Below are 18,939 nucleotides of genomic sequence, written 5' to 3'. Positions count from 1 at the left end.
CATTCATTCATGATGCGTAACCAATCGTCACAAATCATACTTACCTGACGAGGCAGTCAACCGCGATCACAAAGGCGGTTCTGCCTAGGCGAGGTTTAGTCATTGCACCCAGACTAAATTGACCCTAGCGATTATCCCGAATGTGGATAACTCGGTCGTGTAATTTCTGCTAGTGGGGACTGCGTTCGCGCTATCCCTTTTATATATTTGCTCACTACCAATATCTTGTTGGCTTACGAGTTAAGTCAATGAGCGGCCACGTTGCTTTCATTAGTTGTGGCCGTATTGATCCTCGTTTAGGTGTGTTATCTTTCTCATGACCAATCTTACAATCCATTTATTGATATTAGTCCATGACATGCCTTGCCATTATCCAAGTTATCCCTTTATCCAACCGTCTCTAGATTGATTCCTTGTTTGCAGTTTCACATTCAGATTGTGTTGCCATTGATTGAGCAATAGAATGAGCGCCAAGATTCGGAAATATCATTATTCCATGTTTAAGGTACGTATCGTAGCTGCGGCTCATTGTTTATAGTTTAATATACCACCCCCTGGTCCTTGCTATTTTTTGTAAAGTTGTTCAACTTCACTCTGCCATCGGATGGCAAAGAACTCGCGATGTATCACATAAAAGAGTGAACGCAATGAATCGTATTCCACGTTACCCACAGACGAATCAATTAAAATTGCAACTTTTGCACATATCGTTTTTAATGTTGAGAAGTTCTTCTCAACACTTAGCATAGAACATTCATTCATGATGCGTAACCAATCGTCACAAATCATACTTACCTGACGAGGCAGTCAACCGCGATCACAAAGGCGGTTCTGCCTAGGCGAGGTTTAGTCATTGCACCCAGACTAAAATGACCCTAGCGATTATCCCAAATGTGGATAACTCGGTCGTGTAATTTCTGCTAGAGGGGACTGCGTTCGCGCTATCCCTTTTATATATTTGCTCACTACCAATATCCTGTTGGCTTACGGGTTAAGTCAATGAGCGGCCACGTTGCTTTCATTAGTTGTGGCCGTATTGATCCTCGTTTGGGTGTGTTAAATTTCTCATGACCAATCTTACAATCCATTTATTAATTTATTTATTGATATTAGTCCATGACATGTCTTGCCATTATCCAAGTTAGCCCTTTATCCAACCGTCTCTAGATTGATTCCTTGTTTGCAGTTTCACATTCAGATTGTGTTGCCATTGATTGAGCAATAGAATGAGCGCCAAGATTCGGAAATATCATTATTCTCCGTTTAAGGTACGTATCGGAGCTGTGGCTCTTTGTTTATAGTTTAATATTTCAACCCCTGGTTCTTGCTATTTCTTGTAAAGTTGTTCAGCTTCATTCTGCCATCGGATGGCAAAGAACTCGCGATGTATCAACATAAAAGATTTGAACGCAATGAATCATATTCTACGTTACTGACAGACGAATCAATTAAAATTGCAGCTTTTGCACAAATCGTTTTTATTGTTGAGAACTTCTTCCTTAGCATAGAACATTCATTCATGATGCGTAACCAATCGTCACAAATCATACTTACCTGACGAGGCAGTCAACCGCGATCACAAAGGCGGTTCTGCCTAGGCGAGGTTTAGTCATTGCACCCAGACTAAATTGACCCTAGCGATTATCCCGAATGTGGATAACTCGGTCGTGTAATTTCTGCTAGTGGGGACTGCGTTCGCGCTATCCCTTTTATATATTTGCTCACTACCAATATCTTGTTGGCTTACGAGTTAAGTCAATGAGCGGCCACGTTGCTTTCATTAGTTGTGGCCGTATTGATCCTCGTTTAGGTGTGTTATCTTTCTCATGACCAATCTTACAATCCATTTATTGATATTAGTCCATTTCATTAGTTGTGGCCGTATTGATCCTCGTTTAGGTGTGTTATCTTTCTCATGACCAATCTTACAATCCATTTATTGATATTAGTCCATGACATGCCTTGCCATTATCCAAGTTATCCCTTTATCCAACCGTCTCTAGATTGATTCCTTGTTTGCAGTTTCACATTCAGATTGTGTTGCCATTGATTGAGCAATAGAATGAGCGCCAAGATTCGGAAATATCATTATTCCATGTTTAAGGTACGTATCGTAGCTGCGGCTCATTGTTTATAGTTTAATATACCACCCCCTGGTCCTTGCTATTTTTTGTAAAGTTGTTCAACTTCACTCTGCCATCGGATGGCAAAGAACTCGCGATGTATCACATAAAAGAGTGAACGCAATGAATCGTATTCCACGTTACCCACAGACGAATCAATTAAAATTGCAACTTTTGCACATATCGTTTTTAATGTTGAGAAGTTCTTCTCAACACTTAGCATAGAACATTCATTCATGATGCGTAACCAATCGTCACAAACTATACTTACCTGACGGGGCAGTCAACCGTTATCACGAAGGCGCTTCTGCCTAGGCGAGGTTTAGTCATTGCACCCAGACTGAATTGACCCTAGCGATTATCCCAAATGTGGATAACTCGGTCGTGTAATTTCTGCTAGTGGGGACTGCGTTCGCGCTATCCCTTTTATAAATTTGCTCATTACCAATATCCTGTTGGCTTACGAGTTAGGTCAATGAGCGGCCACGTTGCTTTCATTAAATGTTGCCGTATTGATCCTCGTTTGGGTATGTTATATTTCTCATGACCAATCTTACAATCCATTTTTTGATATTATTCCATGACATGCCTTGCCATTATCCAAATTATCCCTTTATACAACCGTCTCTAGATTAATTCCTTATTTGCAGTTTCACATTCAGATTGTGTTGCCATTGATTGAGCAATAGAATGAGCGCCAAGATTCGGAAATATCATTATTCTCCGTTTAAGGTACGTATCGGAGCTGCGGCTCTTTGTTTATAGTTTAATATTTCAACCCCTGGTCCTTGCTATTTCTTGTAAAGTTGTTCAGCTTCAATCTGCCATCGGATGGCAAAGAACTCGCGATGTATCACATAAAAGATTTGAACGCAATGAATCGTATTCTACGTTACTGACAGACGAATCAATTAAAATTGCAACTTTTGCACATATCGTTTTATTGTTGAGAACTTCTTCCTTAGCATAGAACATTCATTCATGATGCGCAAACAATCGTCACAAATCATACTTACCTGACGAGGCAGTCAACCGCGATCACGAAGCCGGTTCTGCCTTGGCGAGGTTTAGTCATTGCACCCAGACTAAATTGACCCTAGCGATTATCCCAAATGTGGATAACTCGGTCGTGTAATTTCTGCTAGTTGGGACTGCGTTCGCGCTCTCCCTTTTGTGTATTTGCTCCTTATTAATATCCTGTTGGCATACGAGTTAGGTCAATGAGCGGCCACGCTATTTTCGTATGGCTCCATTAGTTGTGGCCGTCGGGGTTATTGTTAGAGTATGTATGTTATATTCATGCCTTGCCATTATCCAAGTTAGCCCTTTATCCAACCGTCTCTAGATTGATTCCTTGTTTGCAGTTTCACATTCAGATTGTGTTGCCATTGATTGAGCAATAGAATGAGCGCCAAGATTCGGAAATATCGTTATTCCCTGTTTAAGGTACGTATCGTAGCTGCGGCTCTTTGTTTATAGTTTAATATTCCACCCCCTGGTCCTGCTATTTTTTGTAAAGTTGTTCAACTTCACTCTGCCATCGGATGGCAAAGAACTCGCGATGTATCACATAAAAGAGTGAACGCAATGAATCGTATTCCACGTTACCCACAGACGAATCAATTAAAATTGCAACTTTTGCACATATCGTTTTTAATGTTGAGAAGTTCTTCTCAACACTTAGCATAGAACATTCATTCATGATGCGTAACCAATCGTCACAAATCATACTTACCTGACGAGGCAGTCAACCGCGATCACAAAGGCGGTTCTGCCTAGGCGAGGTTTAGTCATTGCACCCAGACTAAATTGACCCTAGCGATTATCCCGAATGTGGATAACTCGGTCGTGTAATTTCTGCTAGTGGGGACTGCGTTCGCGCTATCCCTTTTATATATTTGCTCACTACCAATATCTTGTTGGCTTACGAGTTAAGTCAATGAGCGGCCACGTTGCTTTCATTAGTTGTGGCCGTATTGATCCTCGTTTAGGTGTGTTATCTTTCTCATGACCAATCTTACAATCCATTTATTGATATTAGTCCATGACATGCCTTGCCATTATCCAAGTTATCCCTTTATCCAACCGTCTCTAGATTGATTCCTTGTTTGCAGTTTCACATTGAGATTGTGTTGCCATTGATTGAGCAATAGAATGAGCGCCAAGATTCGGAAATATCATTATTCCATGTTTAAGGTACGTATCGTAGCTGCGGCTCATTGTTTATAGTTTAATATACCACCCCCTGGTCCTTGCTATTTTTTGTAAAGTTGTTCAACTTCACTCTGCCATCGGATGGCAAAGAACTCGCGATGTATCACATAAAAGAGTGAACGCAATGAATCGTATTCCACGTTACCCACAGACGAATCAATTAAAATTGCAACTTTTGCACATATCGTTTTTAATGTTGAGAAGTTCTTCTCAACACTTAGCATAGAACATTCATTCATGATGCGTAACCAATCGTCACAAATCATACTTACCTGACGAGGCAGTCAACCGCGATCACAAAGGCGGTTCTGCCTAGGCGAGGTTTAGTCATTGCACCCAGACTAAATTGACCCTAGCGATTATCCCAAATGTGGATAACTCGGTCGTGTAATTTCTGCTAGTGGGGACTGCGTTCGCGCTATCCCTTTTATATATTTGCTCACTACCAATATCCTGTTGGCTTACGGGTTAAGTCAATGAGCGGCCACGTTGCTTTCATTAGTTGTGGCCGTATTGATCCTCGTTTGGGTGTGTTAAATTTCTCATGACCAATCTTACAATCCATTTATTAATTTATTTATTGATATTAGTCCATGACATGCCTTGCCATTATCCAAGTTAGCCCTTTATCCAACCGTCTCTAGATTGATTCCTTGTTTGCAGTTTCACATTCAGATTGTGTTGCCATTGATTGAGCAATAGAATGAGCGCCAAGATTCGGAAATATCATTATTCTCCGTTTAAGGTACGTATCGGAGCTGTGGCTCTTTGTTTATAGTTTAATATTTCAACCCCTGGTTCTTGCTATTTCTTGTAAAGTTGTTCAGCTTCATTCTGCCATCGGATGGCAAAGAACTCGCGATGTATCAACATAAAAGATTTGAACGCAATGAATCATATTCTACGTTACTGACAGACGAATCAATTAAAATTGCAACTTTTGCACAAATCGTTTTTATTGTTGAGAACTTCTTCCTTAGCATAGAACATTCATTCATGATGCGCAAACAATCGTCACAAATCATACTTACCTGACGAGGCAGTCAACCGCGATCACGAAGCCGGTTTTGCCTAGGCGAGGTTTAGTCATTGCACCCAGACTAAATTGACCCTAGCAATTGTCCCAAATGTGAATAACTCGGTCGTGTAATTTCTGCTAGTGGGTACTGCGTTCGCGCTATTCCTTTTATATATTTGCTCACTACCAATATCCTGTTGGCTTACGAGTTAGGTCAATGAGCGGCCACGTTGCTTTCATTAAATGTTGCCGTATTGATCCTCGTTTGGGTATGTTATATTTCTCATGACCAATCTTACAATCCATTTTTTGATATTATTCCATGACATGCCTTGCCATTATCCAAATTATCCCTTTATCCAACCGTCTCTAGATTGATTCCTTGTTTGCAGTTTCATATTCAGATTGTGTTGCCATTGATTGAGCAATAGAATGAGCGCCAAGATTCGGAAATATCATTATTCCCTGTTTAAGGTACGTATCGTAGCTGCGGCTCTTTGTTTATAGTTTAATATTCCACCCCCTGGTCCTTGCTATTTTTTGTAAAGTTGTTCAACTTCACTCTGCCATCGGATGGCAAAGAACTCGCGATGTATCACATAAAAGAGTGAACGCAATGAATCGTATTCCACGTTACCCACAGACGAATCAATTAAAATTGCAACTTTTGCACATATCGTTTTTAATGTTGAGAAGTTCTTCTCAACACTTAGCATAGAACATTCATTCATGATGCGTAACCAATCGTCACAAATCATACTTACCTGACGAGGCAGTCAACCGCGATCACAAAGGCGGTTCTGCCTAGGCGAGGTTTAGTCATTGCACCCAGACTAAATTGACCCTAGCGATTATCCCTAATGTGGATAACTCGGTCGTGTAATTTCTGCTAGTGGGGACTGCGTTCGCGCTATCCCTTTTATATATTTGCTCACTACCAATATCCTGTTGGCTTACGGGTTAAGTCAATGAGCGGCCACGTTGCTTTCATTAGTTGTGGCCGTATTGATCCTCGTTTGGGTGTGTTAAATTTCTCATGACCAATCTTACAATCTATTTATTAATTTATTTATTGATATTAGTCCATGACATGCCTTGCCATTATCCAAGTTAGCCCTTTATCCAACCGTCTCTAGATTGATTCCTTGTTTGCAGTTTCACATTCAGATTGTGTTGCCATTGATTGAGCAATAGAATGAGCGCCAAGATTCGGAAATATCATTATTCCCTGTTTAAGGTACGTATCGTAGCTGCGGCTCTTTGTTTATAGTTTAATATTCCACCCCCTGGTCCTGCTATTTTTTGTAAAGTTGTTCAACTTCACTCTGAAATCGGATGGCAAAGAACTCGCGATGTATCACATAACAGAGTGAACGCAATGAATCGTATTCCACGTTACCCACAGACGAATCAATTAAAATTGCAACTTTTGCACATATCGTTTTTAATGTTGAGAAGTTCTTCTCAACACTTAGCATAGAACATTCATTCATGATGCGTAACCAATCGTCACAAATCATACTTACCTGACGAGGCAGTCAACCGCGATCACAAAGGCGGTTCTGCCTAGGCGAGGTTTAGTCATTGCACCCAGACTAAATTGACCCTAGCGATTATCCCAAATGTGGATAACTCGGTCGTGTAATTTCTGCTAGTGGGGACTGCGTTCGCGCTATCCCTTTTATATATTTGCTCACTACCAATATCTTGTTGGCTTACGAGTTAAGTCAATGAGCGGCCACGTTGCTTTCATTAGTTGTGGCCGTATTGATCCTCGTTTGGGTGTGTTATCTTTCTCATGACCAATCTTACAATCCATTTATTGATATTAGTCCATGACATGCCTTGCCATTATCCAAGTTATCCCTTTATCCAACCGTCTCTAGATTGATTCCTTGTTTGCAGTTTCACATTCAGATTGTGTTGCCATTGATTGAGCAATAGAATGAGCGCCAAGATTCGGAAATATCATTATTCCATGTTTAAGGTACGTATCGTAGCTGCGGCTCATTGTTTATAGTTTAATATTCCACCCCCTGGTCCTTGCTATTTTTTGTAAAGTTGTTCAACTTCACTCTGCCATCGGATGGCAAAGAACTCGCGATGTATCACATAAAGAGTGAACGCAATGAATCGTATTCCATGTTACCCACAGACGAATCAATTAAAATTGCAACTTTTGCACATATCGTTTTTAATGTTGAGAAGTTCTTCTCAACACTTAGCATAGAACATTCATTCATGATGCGTAACCAATCGTCACAAATCATACTTACCTGACGAGGCAGTCAACCGCGATCACAAAGGCGGTTCTGCCTAGGCGAGGTTTAGTCATTGCACCCAGACTAAATTGACCCTAGCGATTATCCCAAATGTGGATAACTCGGTCGTGTAATTTCTGCTAGTGGAGACTGCGTTCGCGCTATCCCTTTTATATATTTGCTCACTACCAATATCCTGTTGGCTTACGGGTTAAGTCAATGAGCGGCCACGTTGCTTTCATTAGTTGTGGCCGTATTGATCCTCGTTTGGGTGTGTTAAATTTCTCATGACCAATCTTACAATCTATTTATTAATTTATTTATTGATATTAGTCCATGACATGCCTTGCCATTATCCAAGTTAGCCCTTTATCCAACCGTCTCTAGATTGATTCTTTGTTTGCAGTTTCACATTCAGATTGTGTTGCCATTGATTGAGCAATAGAATGAGCGCCAAGATTCGGAAATATCATTATTCCCTGTTTAAGGTACGTATCGTAGCTGCGGCTCTTTGTTTATAGTTTAATATTCCACCCCCTGGTCCTGCTATTTTTTGTAAAGTTGTTCAACTTCACTCTGCCATCGGATGGCAAAGAACTCACGATGTATCACATAAAAGAGTGAACGCAATGAATCGTATTCCACGTTACCCACAGACGAATCAATTAAAATTGCAACTTTTGCACATATCGTTTTTAATGTTGAGAAGTTCTTCTCAACACTTAGCATAGAACATTCATTCATGATGCGTAACCAATCGTCACAAATCATACTTACCTGACGAGGCAGTCAACCGCGATCACAAAGGCGGTTCTGCCTAGGCGAGGTTTAGTCATTGCACCCAGACTAAATTGACCCTAGCGATTATCCCGAATGTGGATAACTCGGTCGTGTAATTTCTGCTAGTGGGGACTGCGTTCGCGCTATCCCTTTTATATATTTGCTCACTACCAATATCTTGTTGGCTTACGAGTTAAGTCAATGAGCGGCCACGTTGCTTTCATTAGTTGTGGCCGTATTGATCCTCGTTTAGGTGTGTTATCTTTCTCATGACCAATCTTACAATCCATTTATTGATATTAGTCCATGACATGCCTTGCCATTATCCAAGTTATCCCTTTATCCAACCGTCTCTAGATTGATTCCTTGTTTGCAGTTTCACATTCAGATTGTGTTGCCATTGATTGAGCAATAGAATGAGCGCCAAGATTCGGAAATATCATTATTCCATGTTTAAGGTACGTATCGTAGCTGCGGCTCATTGTTTATAGTTTAATATACCACCCCCTGGTCCTTGCTATTTTTTGTAAAGTTGTTCAACTTCACTCTGCCATCGGATGGCAAAGAACTCGCGATGTATCACATAAAAGAGTGAACGCAATGAATCGTATTCCACGTTACCCACAGACGAATCAATTAAAATTGCAACTTTTGCACATATCGTTTTTAATGTTGAGAAGTTCTTCTCAACACTTAGCATAGAACATTCATTCATGATGCGTAACCAATCGTCACAAATCATACTTACCTGACGAGGCAGTCAACCGCGATCACAAAGGCGGTTCTGCCTAGGCGAGGTTTAGTCATTGCACCCAGACTAAAATGACCCTAGCGATTATCCCAAATGTGGATAACTCGGTCGTGTAATTTCTGCTAGAGGGGACTGCGTTCGCGCTATCCCTTTTATATATTTGCTCACTACCAATATCCTGTTGGCTTACGGGTTAAGTCAATGAGCGGCCACGTTGCTTTCATTAGTTGTGGCCGTATTGATCCTCGTTTGGGTGTGTTAAATTTCTCATGACCAATCTTACAATCCATTTATTAATTTATTTATTGATATTAGTCCATGACATGTCTTGCCATTATCCAAGTTAGCCCTTTATCCAACCGTCTCTAGATTGATTCCTTGTTTGCAGTTTCACATTCAGATTGTGTTGCCATTGATTGAGCAATAGAATGAGCGCCAAGATTCGGAAATATCATTATTCTCCGTTTAAGGTACGTATCGGAGCTGTGGCTCTTTGTTTATAGTTTAATATTTCAACCCCTGGTTCTTGCTATTTCTTGTAAAGTTGTTCAGCTTCATTCTGCCATCGGATGGCAAAGAACTCGCGATGTATCAACATAAAAGATTTGAACGCAATGAATCATATTCTACGTTACTGACAGACGAATCAATTAAAATTGCAGCTTTTGCACAAATCGTTTTTATTGTTGAGAACTTCTTCCTTAGCATAGAACATTCATTCATGATGCGTAACCAATCGTCACAAATCATACTTACCTGACGAGGCAGTCAACCGCGATCACAAAGGCGGTTCTGCCTAGGCGAGGTTTAGTCATTGCACCCAGACTAAATTGACCCTAGCGATTATCCCGAATGTGGATAACTCGGTCGTGTAATTTCTGCTAGTGGGGACTGCGTTCGCGCTATCCCTTTTATATATTTGCTCACTACCAATATCTTGTTGGCTTACGAGTTAAGTCAATGAGCGGCCACGTTGCTTTCATTAGTTGTGGCCGTATTGATCCTCGTTTAGGTGTGTTATCTTTCTCATGACCAATCTTACAATCCATTTATTGATATTAGTCCATTTCATTAGTTGTGGCCGTATTGATCCTCGTTTAGGTGTGTTATCTTTCTCATGACCAATCTTACAATCCATTTATTGATATTAGTCCATGACATGCCTTGCCATTATCCAAGTTATCCCTTTATCCAACCGTCTCTAGATTGATTCCTTGTTTGCAGTTTCACATTCAGATTGTGTTGCCATTGATTGAGCAATAGAATGAGCGCCAAGATTCGGAAATATCATTATTCCATGTTTAAGGTACGTATCGTAGCTGCGGCTCATTGTTTATAGTTTAATATACCACCCCCTGGTCCTTGCTATTTTTTGTAAAGTTGTTCAACTTCACTCTGCCATCGGATGGCAAAGAACTCGCGATGTATCACATAAAAGAGTGAACGCAATGAATCGTATTCCACGTTACCCACAGACGAATCAATTAAAATTGCAACTTTTGCACATATCGTTTTTAATGTTGAGAAGTTCTTCTCAACACTTAGCATAGAACATTCATTCATGATGCGTAACCAATCGTCACAAATCATACTTACCTGACGAGGCAGTCAACCGCGATCACAAAGGCGGTTCTGCCTAGGCGAGGTTTAGTCATTGCACCCAGACTAAATTGACCCTAGCGATTATCCCAAATGTGGATAACTCGGTCGTGTAATTTCTGCTAGTGGGGACTGCGTTCGCGCTATCCCTTTTATATATTTGCTCACTACCAATATCCTGTTGGCTTACGGGTTAAGTCAATGAGCGGCCACGTTGCTTTCATTAGTTGTGGCCGTATTGATCCTCGTTTGGGTGTGTTAAATTTCTCATGACCAATCTTACAATCCATTTATTAATTTATTTATTGATATTAGTCCATGACATGCCTTGCCATTATCCAAGTTAGCCCTTTATCCAACCGTCTCTAGATTGATTCCTTGTTTGCAGTTTCACATTCAGATTGTGTTGCCATTGATTGAGCAATAGAATGAGCGCCAAGATTCGGAAATATCATTATTCCCTGTTTAAGGTACGTATCGTAGCTGCGGCTCATTGTTTATAGTTTAATATACCATCCCCTGGTCCTTGCTATTTTTTGTAAAGTTGTTCAACTTCACTCTGCCATCGGCTGGCAAAGAACTCGCGATGTATCACATAAAAGAGTGAACGCAATGAATCGTATTCCACGTTACCCACAGACGAATCAATTAAAATTGCAACTTTTGCACATATCGTTTTTAATGTTGAGAAGTTCTTCTCAACACTTAGCATAGAACATTCATTCATGATGCGTAACCAATCGTCACAAATCATACTTACCTGACGAGGCAGTCAACCGCGATCACAAAGGCGGTTCTGCCTAGGCGAGGTTTAGTCATTGCACCCAGACTAAATTGACCCTAGCGATTATCCCGAATGTGGATAACTCGGTCGTGTAATTTCTGCTAGTGGGGACTGCGTTCGCGCTATCCCTTTTATATATTTGCTCACTACCAATATCTTGTTGGCTTACGAGTTAAGTCAATGAGCGGCCACGTTGCTTTCATTAGTTGTGGCCGTATTGATCCTCGTTTAGGTGTGTTATCTTTCTCATGACCAATCTTACAATCCATTTATTGATATTAGTCCATGACATGCCTTGCCATTATCCAAGTTATCCCTTTATCCAACCGTCTCTAGATTGATTCCTTGTTTACAGTTTCACATTCAGATTGTGTTGCCATTGATTGAGCAATAGAATGAGCGCCAAGATTCGGAAATATCATTATTCCATGTTTAAGGTACGTATCGTAGCTGCGGCTCATTGTTTATAGTTTAATATACCACCCCCTGGTCCTTGCTATTTTTTGTAAAGTTGTTCAACTTCACTCTGCCATCGGATGGCAAAGAACTCGCGATGTATCACATAAAAGAGTGAACGCAATGAATCGTATTCCACGTTACCCACAGACGAATCAATTAAAATTGCAACTTTTGCACATATCGTTTTTAATGTTGAGAAGTTCTTCTCAACACTTAGCATAGAACATTCATTCATGATGCGTAACCAATCGTCACAAATCATACTTACCTGACGAGGCAGTCAACCGCGATCACAAAGGCGGTTCTGCCTAGGCGAGGTTTAGTCATTGCACCCAGACTAAATTGACCCTAGCGATTATCCCGAATGTGGATAACTCGGTCGTGTAATTTCTGCTAGTGGGGACTGCGTTCGCGCTATCCCTTTTATATATTTGCTCACTACCAATATCTTGTTGGCTTACGAGTTAAGTCAATGAGCGGCCACGTTGCTTTCATTAGTTGTGGCCGTATTGATCCTCGTTTAGGTGTGTTATCTTTCTCATGACCAATCTTACAATCCATTTATTGATATTAGTCCATGACATGCCTTGCCATTATCCAAGTTATCCCTTTATCCAACCGTCTCTAGATTGATTCCTTGTTTACAGTTTTACATTCAGATTGTGTTGCCATTGATTGAGCAATAGAATGAGCGCCAAGATTCGGAAATATCATTATTCCATGTTTAAGGTACGTATCGTAGCTGCGGCTCATTGTTTATAGTTTAATATACCACCCCCTGGTCCTTGCTATTTTTTGTAAAGTTGTTCAACTTCACTCTGCCATCGGATGGCAAAGAACTCGCGATGTATCACATAAAAGAGTGAACGCAATGACTCGTATTCCACGTTACCCACAGACGAATCAATTAAAATTGCAACTTTTGCACATATCGTTTTTAATGTTGAGAAGTTCTTCTCAACACTTAGCATAGAACATTCATTCATGATGCGTAACCAATCGTCACAAATCATACTTACCTGACGAGGCAGTCAACCGCGATCACAAAGGCGGTTCTGCCTAGGCGAGGTTTAGTCATTGCACCCAGACTAAATTGACCCTAGCGATTATCCCGAATGTGGATAACTCGGTCGTGTAATTTCTGCTAGTGGGGACTGCGTTCGCGCTATCCCTTTTATATATTTGCTCACTACCAATATCTTGTTGGCTTACGAGTTAAGTCAATGAGCGGCCACGTTGCTTTCATTAGTTGTGGCCGTATTGATCCTCGTTTAGGTGTGTTATCTTTCTCATGACCAATCTTACAATCCATTTATTGATATTAGTCCATGACATGCCTTGCCATTATCCAAGTTATCCCTTTATCCAACCGTCTCTAGATTGATTCCTTGTTTACAGTTTCACATTCAGATTGTGTTGCCATTGATTGAGCAATAGAATGAGCGCCAAGATTCGGAAATATCATTATTCCATGTTTAAGGTACGTATCGTAGCTGCGGCTCATTGTTTATAGTTTAATATACCACCCCCTGGTCCTTGCTATTTTTTGTAAAGTTGTTCAACTTCACTCTGCCATCGGATGGCAAAGAACTCGCGATGTATCACATAAAAGAGTGAACGCAATGAATCGTATTCCACGTTACCCACAGACGAATCAATTAAAATTGCAACTTTTGCACATATCGTTTTTAATGTTGAGAAGTTCTTCTCAACACTTAGCATAGAACATTCATTCATGATGCGTAACCAATCGTCACAAATCATACTTACCTGACGAGGCAGTCAACCGCGATCACAAAGGCGGTTCTGCCTAGGCGAGGTTTAGTCATTGCACCCAGACTAAATTGACCCTAGCGATTATCCCGAATGTGGATAACTCGGTCGTGTAATTTCTGCTAGTGGGGACTGCGTTCGCGCTATCCCTTTTATATATTTGCTCACTACCAATATCTTGTTGGCTTACGAGTTAAGTCAATGAGCGGCCACGTTGCTTTCATTAGTTGTGGCCGTATTGATCCTCGTTTAGGTGTGTTATCTTTCTCATGACCAATCTTACAATCCATTTATTGATATTAGTCCATGACATGCCTTGCCATTATCCAAGTTATCCCTTTATCCAACCGTCTCTAGATTGATTCCTTGTTTACAGTTTTACATTCAGATTGTGTTGCCATTGATTGAGCAATAGAATGAGCGCCAAGATTCGGAAATATCATTATTCCATGTTTAAGGTACGTATCGTAGCTGCGGCTCATTGTTTATAGTTTAATATACCACCCCCTGGTCCTTGCTATTTTTTGTAAAGTTGTTCAACTTCACTCTGCCATCGGATGGCAAAGAACTCGCGATGTATCACATAAAAGAGTGAACGCAATGACTCGTATTCCACGTTACCCACAGACGAATCAATTAAAATTGCAACTTTTGCACATATCGTTTTTAATGTTGAGAAGTTCTTCTCAACACTTAGCATAGAACATTCATTCATGATGCGTAACCAATCGTCACAAATCATACTTACCTGACGAGGCAGTCAACCGCGATCACAAAGGCGGTTCTGCCTAGGCGAGGTTTAGTCATTGCACCCAGACTAAATTGACCCTAGCGATTATCCCGAATGTGGATAACTCGGTCGTGTAATTTCTGCTAGTGGGGACTGCGTTCGCGCTATCCCTTTTATATATTTGCTCACTACCAATATCTTGTTGGCTTACGAGTTAAGTCAATGAGCGGCCACGTTGCTTTCATTAGTTGTGGCCGTATTGATCCTCGTTTAGGTGTGTTATCTTTCTCATGACCAATCTTACAATCCATTTATTGATATTAGTCCATGACATGCCTTGCCATTATCCAAGTTATCCCTTTATCCAACCGTCTCTAGATTGATTCCTTGTTTACAGTTTCACATTCAGATTGTGTTGCCATTGATTGAGCAATAGAATGAGCGCCAAGATTCGGAAATATCATTATTCCATGTTTAAGGTACGTATCGTAGCTGCGGCTCATTGTTTATAGTTTAATATACCACCCCCTGGTCCTTGCTATTTTTTGTAAAGTTGTTCAACTTCACTCTGCCATCGGATGGCAAAGAACTCGCGATGTATCACATAAAAGAGTGAACGCAATGAATCGTATTCCACGTTACCCACAGACGAATCAATTAAAATTGCAACTTTTGCACATATCGTTTTTAATGTTGAGAAGTTCTTCTCAACACTTAGCATAGAACATTCATTCATGATGCGTAACCAATCGTCACAAATCATACTTACCTGACGAGGCAGTCAACCGCGATCACAAAGGCGGTTCTGCCTAGGCGAGGTTTAGTCATTGCACCCAGACTAAATTGACCCTAGCGATTATCCCAAATGTGGATAACTCGGTCGTGTAATTTCTGCTAGTGGGGACTGCGTTCGCGCTATCCCTTTTATATATTTGCTCACTACCAATATCCTGTTGGCTTACGGGTTAAGTCAATGAGCGGCCACGTTGCTTTCATTAGTTGTGGCCGTATTGATCCTCGTTTGGGTGTGTTAAATTTCTCATGACCAATCTTACAATCCATTTATTAATTTATTTATTGATATTAGTCCATGACATGCCTTGCCATTATCCAAGTTAGCCCTTCATCCAACCGTCTCTAGATTGATTCCTTGTTTGCAGTTTCACATTCAGATTGTGTTGCCATTGATTGAGCAATAGAATGAGCGCCAAGATTCGGAAATATCATTATTCCCTGTTTAAGGTACGTATCGTAGCTGCGGCTCATTGTTTATAGTTTAATATTAAATTTCTCATGACCAATCTTACAATCCATTTATTAATTTATTTATTGATATTAGTCCATGACATGCCTTGCCATTATCCAAGTTAGCCCTTTATTCAACCGTCTCTAGATTGATTCCTTGTTTGCAGTTTCACATTCAGATTGTGTTGCCATTGATTGAGCAATAGAATGAGCGCCAAGATTCGGAAATATCATTATTCCCTGTTTAAGGTACGTATCGTAGCTGCGGCTCTTTGTTTATAGTTTAATATTCCACCCCCTGGTCCTTGCTATTTTTTGTAAAGTTGTTCAACTTCACTCTGCCATCGGATGGCAAAGAACTCGCGATGTATCACATAAAAGAGTGAACGCAATGAATCGTATTGTACGTTACCCACAGACGAATCAATTAAAATTGCAACTTTTGCACATATCGTTTTTAATGTTGAGAAGTTCTTCTCAACACTTAGCATAGAACATTCATACATGATGCGTAACCAATCGTCACAAATCATACTTACCTGACGAGGCAGTCAGCCGCGATCACAAAGGCGGTTCTGCCTAGGCGAGGTTTAGTCATTGCACCCAGACTAAATTGACCCTAGCGATTATCCCAAATGTGGATAACTCGGTCGTGTAATTTCTGCTAGTGGGGACTGCGTTCGCGCTATCCTTTTTATATATTTGCTCACTACCAATATCTTGTTGGCTTACGAGTTAAGTCAATGAGCGGCCACGTTGCTTTCATTAGTTGTGGCCGTATTGATCCTCGTTTGGGTGTGTTATCTTTCTCATGACCAATCTTACAATCCATTTATTGATATTAGTCCATGACATGCCTTGCCCTTATCCAAGTTATCCCTTTATCCAACCGTCTCTAGATTGATTCCTTGTTTGCAGTTTCACATTCAGATTGTGTTGCCATTGATTGAGCAATAGAATGAGCGCCAAGATTCGGAAATATCATTATTCCCTGTTTAAGGTACTTATCGTAGCTGCGGCTCATTGTTTATAGTTTAATATTCCACCCCCTGGTCCTTGCTATTTTTTGTAAAGTTGTTCAACTTCACTGTGCCATCGGATGGCAAAGAACTCGCGATGTATCACATAAAAGAGTGAACGCAATGAATCGTATTCCACGTTACCCACAGACGAATCAATTAAAATTGCAACTTTTGCACATGTCGTTTTTAATGTTGAGAAGTTCCTCTCAACACTTAGCATAGAACATTCATTCATGATGCGTAACCAATCGTCACAAATCATACTTACCTGACGAGGCAGTCAACCGCGATCACAAAGGCGGTTCTGCCTAGGCGAGGTTTAGTCATTGCACCCAGACTAAATTGACCCTAGCGATTATCCCAAATGTGGATAACTCGGTCGTGTAATTTCTGCTAGTGGGGACTGCGTTCGCGCTATCCCTTTTATATATTTGCTCACTACCAATATCTTGTTGGCTTACGAGTTAAGTCAATGAGCGGCCACGTTGCTTTCATTAGTTGTGGCCGTATTGATCCTCGTTTGGGTGTGTTAAATTTCTCATGACCAATCTTACAATCCATTTATTAATTTATTTATTGATATTAGTCCATGACATGCCTTGCCATTATCCAAGTTAGCCCTTTATCCAACCGTCTCTAGATTGATTCCTTGTTTGCAGTTTCACATTCAGATTGTGTTGCCATTGATTGAGCAATAGAATGAGCGCCAAGATTCGGAAATATCATTATTCCCTGTTTAAGGTACGTATCGTAGCTGCGGCTCTTTGTTTATAGTTTAATATTCCACCCCCTGGTCCTGCTATTTTTTGTAAAGTTGTTCAACTTCACTCTGCCGTCGGATGGCAAAGAACTCGCGATGTATCACATAAAAGAGTGAACGCAATGAATCGTATTCCACGTTACCCACAGACGAATCAATTAAAATTGCAACTTTTGCACATATCGTTTTTAATGTTGAGAAGTTCTTCTCAACACTTAGCATAGAACATTCATTCATGATGCGTAACCAATCGTCACAAATCATACTTACCTGACGAGGCAGTCAACCGCGATCACAAAGGCGGTTCTGCCTAGGCGAGGTTTAGTCATTGCACCCAGACTAAATTGACCCTAGCGATTATCCCAAATGTGGATAACTCGGTCGTGTAATTTCTGCTAGTGGGGACTGCGTTCGCGCTATCCCTTTTATATATTTGCTCACTACCAATATCTTGTTGGCTTACGAGTTAAGTCAATGAGCGGCCACGTTGCTTTCATTAGTTGTGGCCGTATTGATCCTCGTTTGGGTGTGTTATCTTTCTCATGACCAATCTTACAATCCATTTATTGATATTAGTCCATGACATGCCTTGCCATTATCCAAGTTATCCCTTTATCCAACCGTCTCTAGATTGATTCCTTGTTTGCAGTTTCACATTCAGATTGTGTTGCCATTGATTGAGCAATAGAATGAGCGCCAAGATTCGGAAATATCATTATTCCCTGTTTAAGGTACGTATCGTAGCTGCGGCTCTTTGTTTATAGTTTAATATTCCACCCCCTGGTCCTGCTATTTTTTGTAAAGTTGTTCAACTTCACTCTGCCGTCGGATGGCAAAGAACTCGCGATGTATCACATAAAAGAGTGAACGCAATGAATCGTATTCCACGTTACCCACAGACGAATCAATTAAAATTGCAACTTTTGCACATATCGTTTTTAATGTTGAGAAGTTATTCTCAACACTTAGCATAGAACATTCATTCATGATGCGTAACCAATCGTCACAAATCATACTTACCTGACGAGGCAGTCAACCGCGATCACAAAGGCGGTTCTGCCTAGGCGAGGTTTAGTCATTGCACCCAGACTAAATTGACCCTAGCGATTATCCCAAATGTGGATAACTCGGTCGTGTAATTTCTGCTAGTGGGGACTGCGTTCGCGCTATCCCTTTTATATATTTGCTCACTACCAATATCTTGTTGGCTTACGAGTTAAGTCAATGAGCGGCCACGTTGCTTTCATTAGTTGTGGCCGTATTGATCCTCGTTTGGGTGTGTTAAATTTCTCATGACCAATCTTACAATCCATTTATTAATTTATTTATTGATATTAGTCCATGACATGCCTTGCCATTATCCAAGTTAGCCCTTTATCCAACCGTCTCTAGATTGATTCCTTGTTTGCAGTTTCACATT

At 40.6% G+C, this 18,939-nt stretch overlaps 25 non-coding genes across 25 annotated transcripts; all 25 read left to right on the top strand.

The window, feature by feature from the left end:
• Positions 1–36: 36 nt before the first annotated feature.
• LOC144424061 (U1 spliceosomal RNA) lies at positions 37–199 on the top strand. Its single transcript, XR_013476425.1, has one exon. It is a non-coding gene; the product is annotated as a U1 spliceosomal RNA (small nuclear RNA).
• A 588-nt stretch (positions 200–787) lies between these two features.
• On the top strand, positions 788–951 carry LOC144424091 (U1 spliceosomal RNA). The gene has a single exon (XR_013476455.1). It is a non-coding gene; the product is annotated as a U1 spliceosomal RNA (small nuclear RNA).
• A 595-nt stretch (positions 952–1,546) lies between these two features.
• On the top strand, positions 1,547–1,709 carry LOC144424060 (U1 spliceosomal RNA). The gene has a single exon (XR_013476424.1). It is a non-coding gene; the product is annotated as a U1 spliceosomal RNA (small nuclear RNA).
• A 677-nt stretch (positions 1,710–2,386) lies between these two features.
• Positions 2,387–2,549, top strand: LOC144423293 (U1 spliceosomal RNA). Its single transcript, XR_013475787.1, has one exon. It is a non-coding gene; the product is annotated as a U1 spliceosomal RNA (small nuclear RNA).
• Positions 2,550–3,131: 582 nt separating this feature from the next.
• On the top strand, positions 3,132–3,294 carry LOC144423343 (U1 spliceosomal RNA). Its single transcript, XR_013475837.1, has one exon. It is a non-coding gene; the product is annotated as a U1 spliceosomal RNA (small nuclear RNA).
• A 556-nt stretch (positions 3,295–3,850) lies between these two features.
• On the top strand, positions 3,851–4,013 carry LOC144424059 (U1 spliceosomal RNA). Its single transcript, XR_013476423.1, has one exon. It is a non-coding gene; the product is annotated as a U1 spliceosomal RNA (small nuclear RNA).
• Positions 4,014–4,601: 588 nt separating this feature from the next.
• On the top strand, positions 4,602–4,764 carry LOC144423965 (U1 spliceosomal RNA). Its single transcript, XR_013476331.1, has one exon. It is a non-coding gene; the product is annotated as a U1 spliceosomal RNA (small nuclear RNA).
• A 596-nt stretch (positions 4,765–5,360) lies between these two features.
• On the top strand, positions 5,361–5,523 carry LOC144423517 (U1 spliceosomal RNA). Its single transcript, XR_013476011.1, has one exon. It is a non-coding gene; the product is annotated as a U1 spliceosomal RNA (small nuclear RNA).
• A 588-nt stretch (positions 5,524–6,111) lies between these two features.
• On the top strand, positions 6,112–6,274 carry LOC144424046 (U1 spliceosomal RNA). The gene has a single exon (XR_013476410.1). It is a non-coding gene; the product is annotated as a U1 spliceosomal RNA (small nuclear RNA).
• Positions 6,275–6,873: 599 nt separating this feature from the next.
• LOC144423964 (U1 spliceosomal RNA) lies at positions 6,874–7,036 on the top strand. Its single transcript, XR_013476330.1, has one exon. It is a non-coding gene; the product is annotated as a U1 spliceosomal RNA (small nuclear RNA).
• Positions 7,037–7,623: 587 nt separating this feature from the next.
• LOC144423191 (U1 spliceosomal RNA) lies at positions 7,624–7,786 on the top strand. The gene has a single exon (XR_013475685.1). It is a non-coding gene; the product is annotated as a U1 spliceosomal RNA (small nuclear RNA).
• A 599-nt stretch (positions 7,787–8,385) lies between these two features.
• On the top strand, positions 8,386–8,548 carry LOC144424058 (U1 spliceosomal RNA). The gene has a single exon (XR_013476422.1). It is a non-coding gene; the product is annotated as a U1 spliceosomal RNA (small nuclear RNA).
• A 588-nt stretch (positions 8,549–9,136) lies between these two features.
• LOC144424089 (U1 spliceosomal RNA) lies at positions 9,137–9,300 on the top strand. Its single transcript, XR_013476453.1, has one exon. It is a non-coding gene; the product is annotated as a U1 spliceosomal RNA (small nuclear RNA).
• A 595-nt stretch (positions 9,301–9,895) lies between these two features.
• Positions 9,896–10,058, top strand: LOC144424057 (U1 spliceosomal RNA). The gene has a single exon (XR_013476421.1). It is a non-coding gene; the product is annotated as a U1 spliceosomal RNA (small nuclear RNA).
• Positions 10,059–10,735: 677 nt separating this feature from the next.
• Positions 10,736–10,898, top strand: LOC144423963 (U1 spliceosomal RNA). Its single transcript, XR_013476329.1, has one exon. It is a non-coding gene; the product is annotated as a U1 spliceosomal RNA (small nuclear RNA).
• Positions 10,899–11,498: 600 nt separating this feature from the next.
• LOC144424055 (U1 spliceosomal RNA) lies at positions 11,499–11,661 on the top strand. The gene has a single exon (XR_013476419.1). It is a non-coding gene; the product is annotated as a U1 spliceosomal RNA (small nuclear RNA).
• Positions 11,662–12,249: 588 nt separating this feature from the next.
• LOC144424054 (U1 spliceosomal RNA) lies at positions 12,250–12,412 on the top strand. Its single transcript, XR_013476418.1, has one exon. It is a non-coding gene; the product is annotated as a U1 spliceosomal RNA (small nuclear RNA).
• A 588-nt stretch (positions 12,413–13,000) lies between these two features.
• On the top strand, positions 13,001–13,163 carry LOC144424053 (U1 spliceosomal RNA). The gene has a single exon (XR_013476417.1). It is a non-coding gene; the product is annotated as a U1 spliceosomal RNA (small nuclear RNA).
• Positions 13,164–13,751: 588 nt separating this feature from the next.
• Positions 13,752–13,914, top strand: LOC144424052 (U1 spliceosomal RNA). Its single transcript, XR_013476416.1, has one exon. It is a non-coding gene; the product is annotated as a U1 spliceosomal RNA (small nuclear RNA).
• Positions 13,915–14,502: 588 nt separating this feature from the next.
• LOC144424051 (U1 spliceosomal RNA) lies at positions 14,503–14,665 on the top strand. Its single transcript, XR_013476415.1, has one exon. It is a non-coding gene; the product is annotated as a U1 spliceosomal RNA (small nuclear RNA).
• Positions 14,666–15,253: 588 nt separating this feature from the next.
• LOC144423962 (U1 spliceosomal RNA) lies at positions 15,254–15,416 on the top strand. Its single transcript, XR_013476328.1, has one exon. It is a non-coding gene; the product is annotated as a U1 spliceosomal RNA (small nuclear RNA).
• An 852-nt stretch (positions 15,417–16,268) lies between these two features.
• LOC144423095 (U1 spliceosomal RNA) lies at positions 16,269–16,431 on the top strand. Its single transcript, XR_013475590.1, has one exon. It is a non-coding gene; the product is annotated as a U1 spliceosomal RNA (small nuclear RNA).
• Positions 16,432–17,019: 588 nt separating this feature from the next.
• Positions 17,020–17,182, top strand: LOC144423961 (U1 spliceosomal RNA). Its single transcript, XR_013476327.1, has one exon. It is a non-coding gene; the product is annotated as a U1 spliceosomal RNA (small nuclear RNA).
• Positions 17,183–17,781: 599 nt separating this feature from the next.
• On the top strand, positions 17,782–17,944 carry LOC144423960 (U1 spliceosomal RNA). Its single transcript, XR_013476326.1, has one exon. It is a non-coding gene; the product is annotated as a U1 spliceosomal RNA (small nuclear RNA).
• Positions 17,945–18,531: 587 nt separating this feature from the next.
• Positions 18,532–18,694, top strand: LOC144423959 (U1 spliceosomal RNA). The gene has a single exon (XR_013476325.1). It is a non-coding gene; the product is annotated as a U1 spliceosomal RNA (small nuclear RNA).
• Positions 18,695–18,939: the final 245 nt, after the last annotated feature.

This window comes from Styela clava, chromosome 5, assembly GCF_964204865.1.
Source record: "Styela clava chromosome 5, kaStyClav1.hap1.2, whole genome shotgun sequence".
Taxonomy (NCBI): domain Eukaryota; kingdom Metazoa; phylum Chordata; class Ascidiacea; order Stolidobranchia; family Styelidae; genus Styela; species Styela clava.
This window is presented reverse-complemented; position numbering and strand designations above follow the sequence as displayed.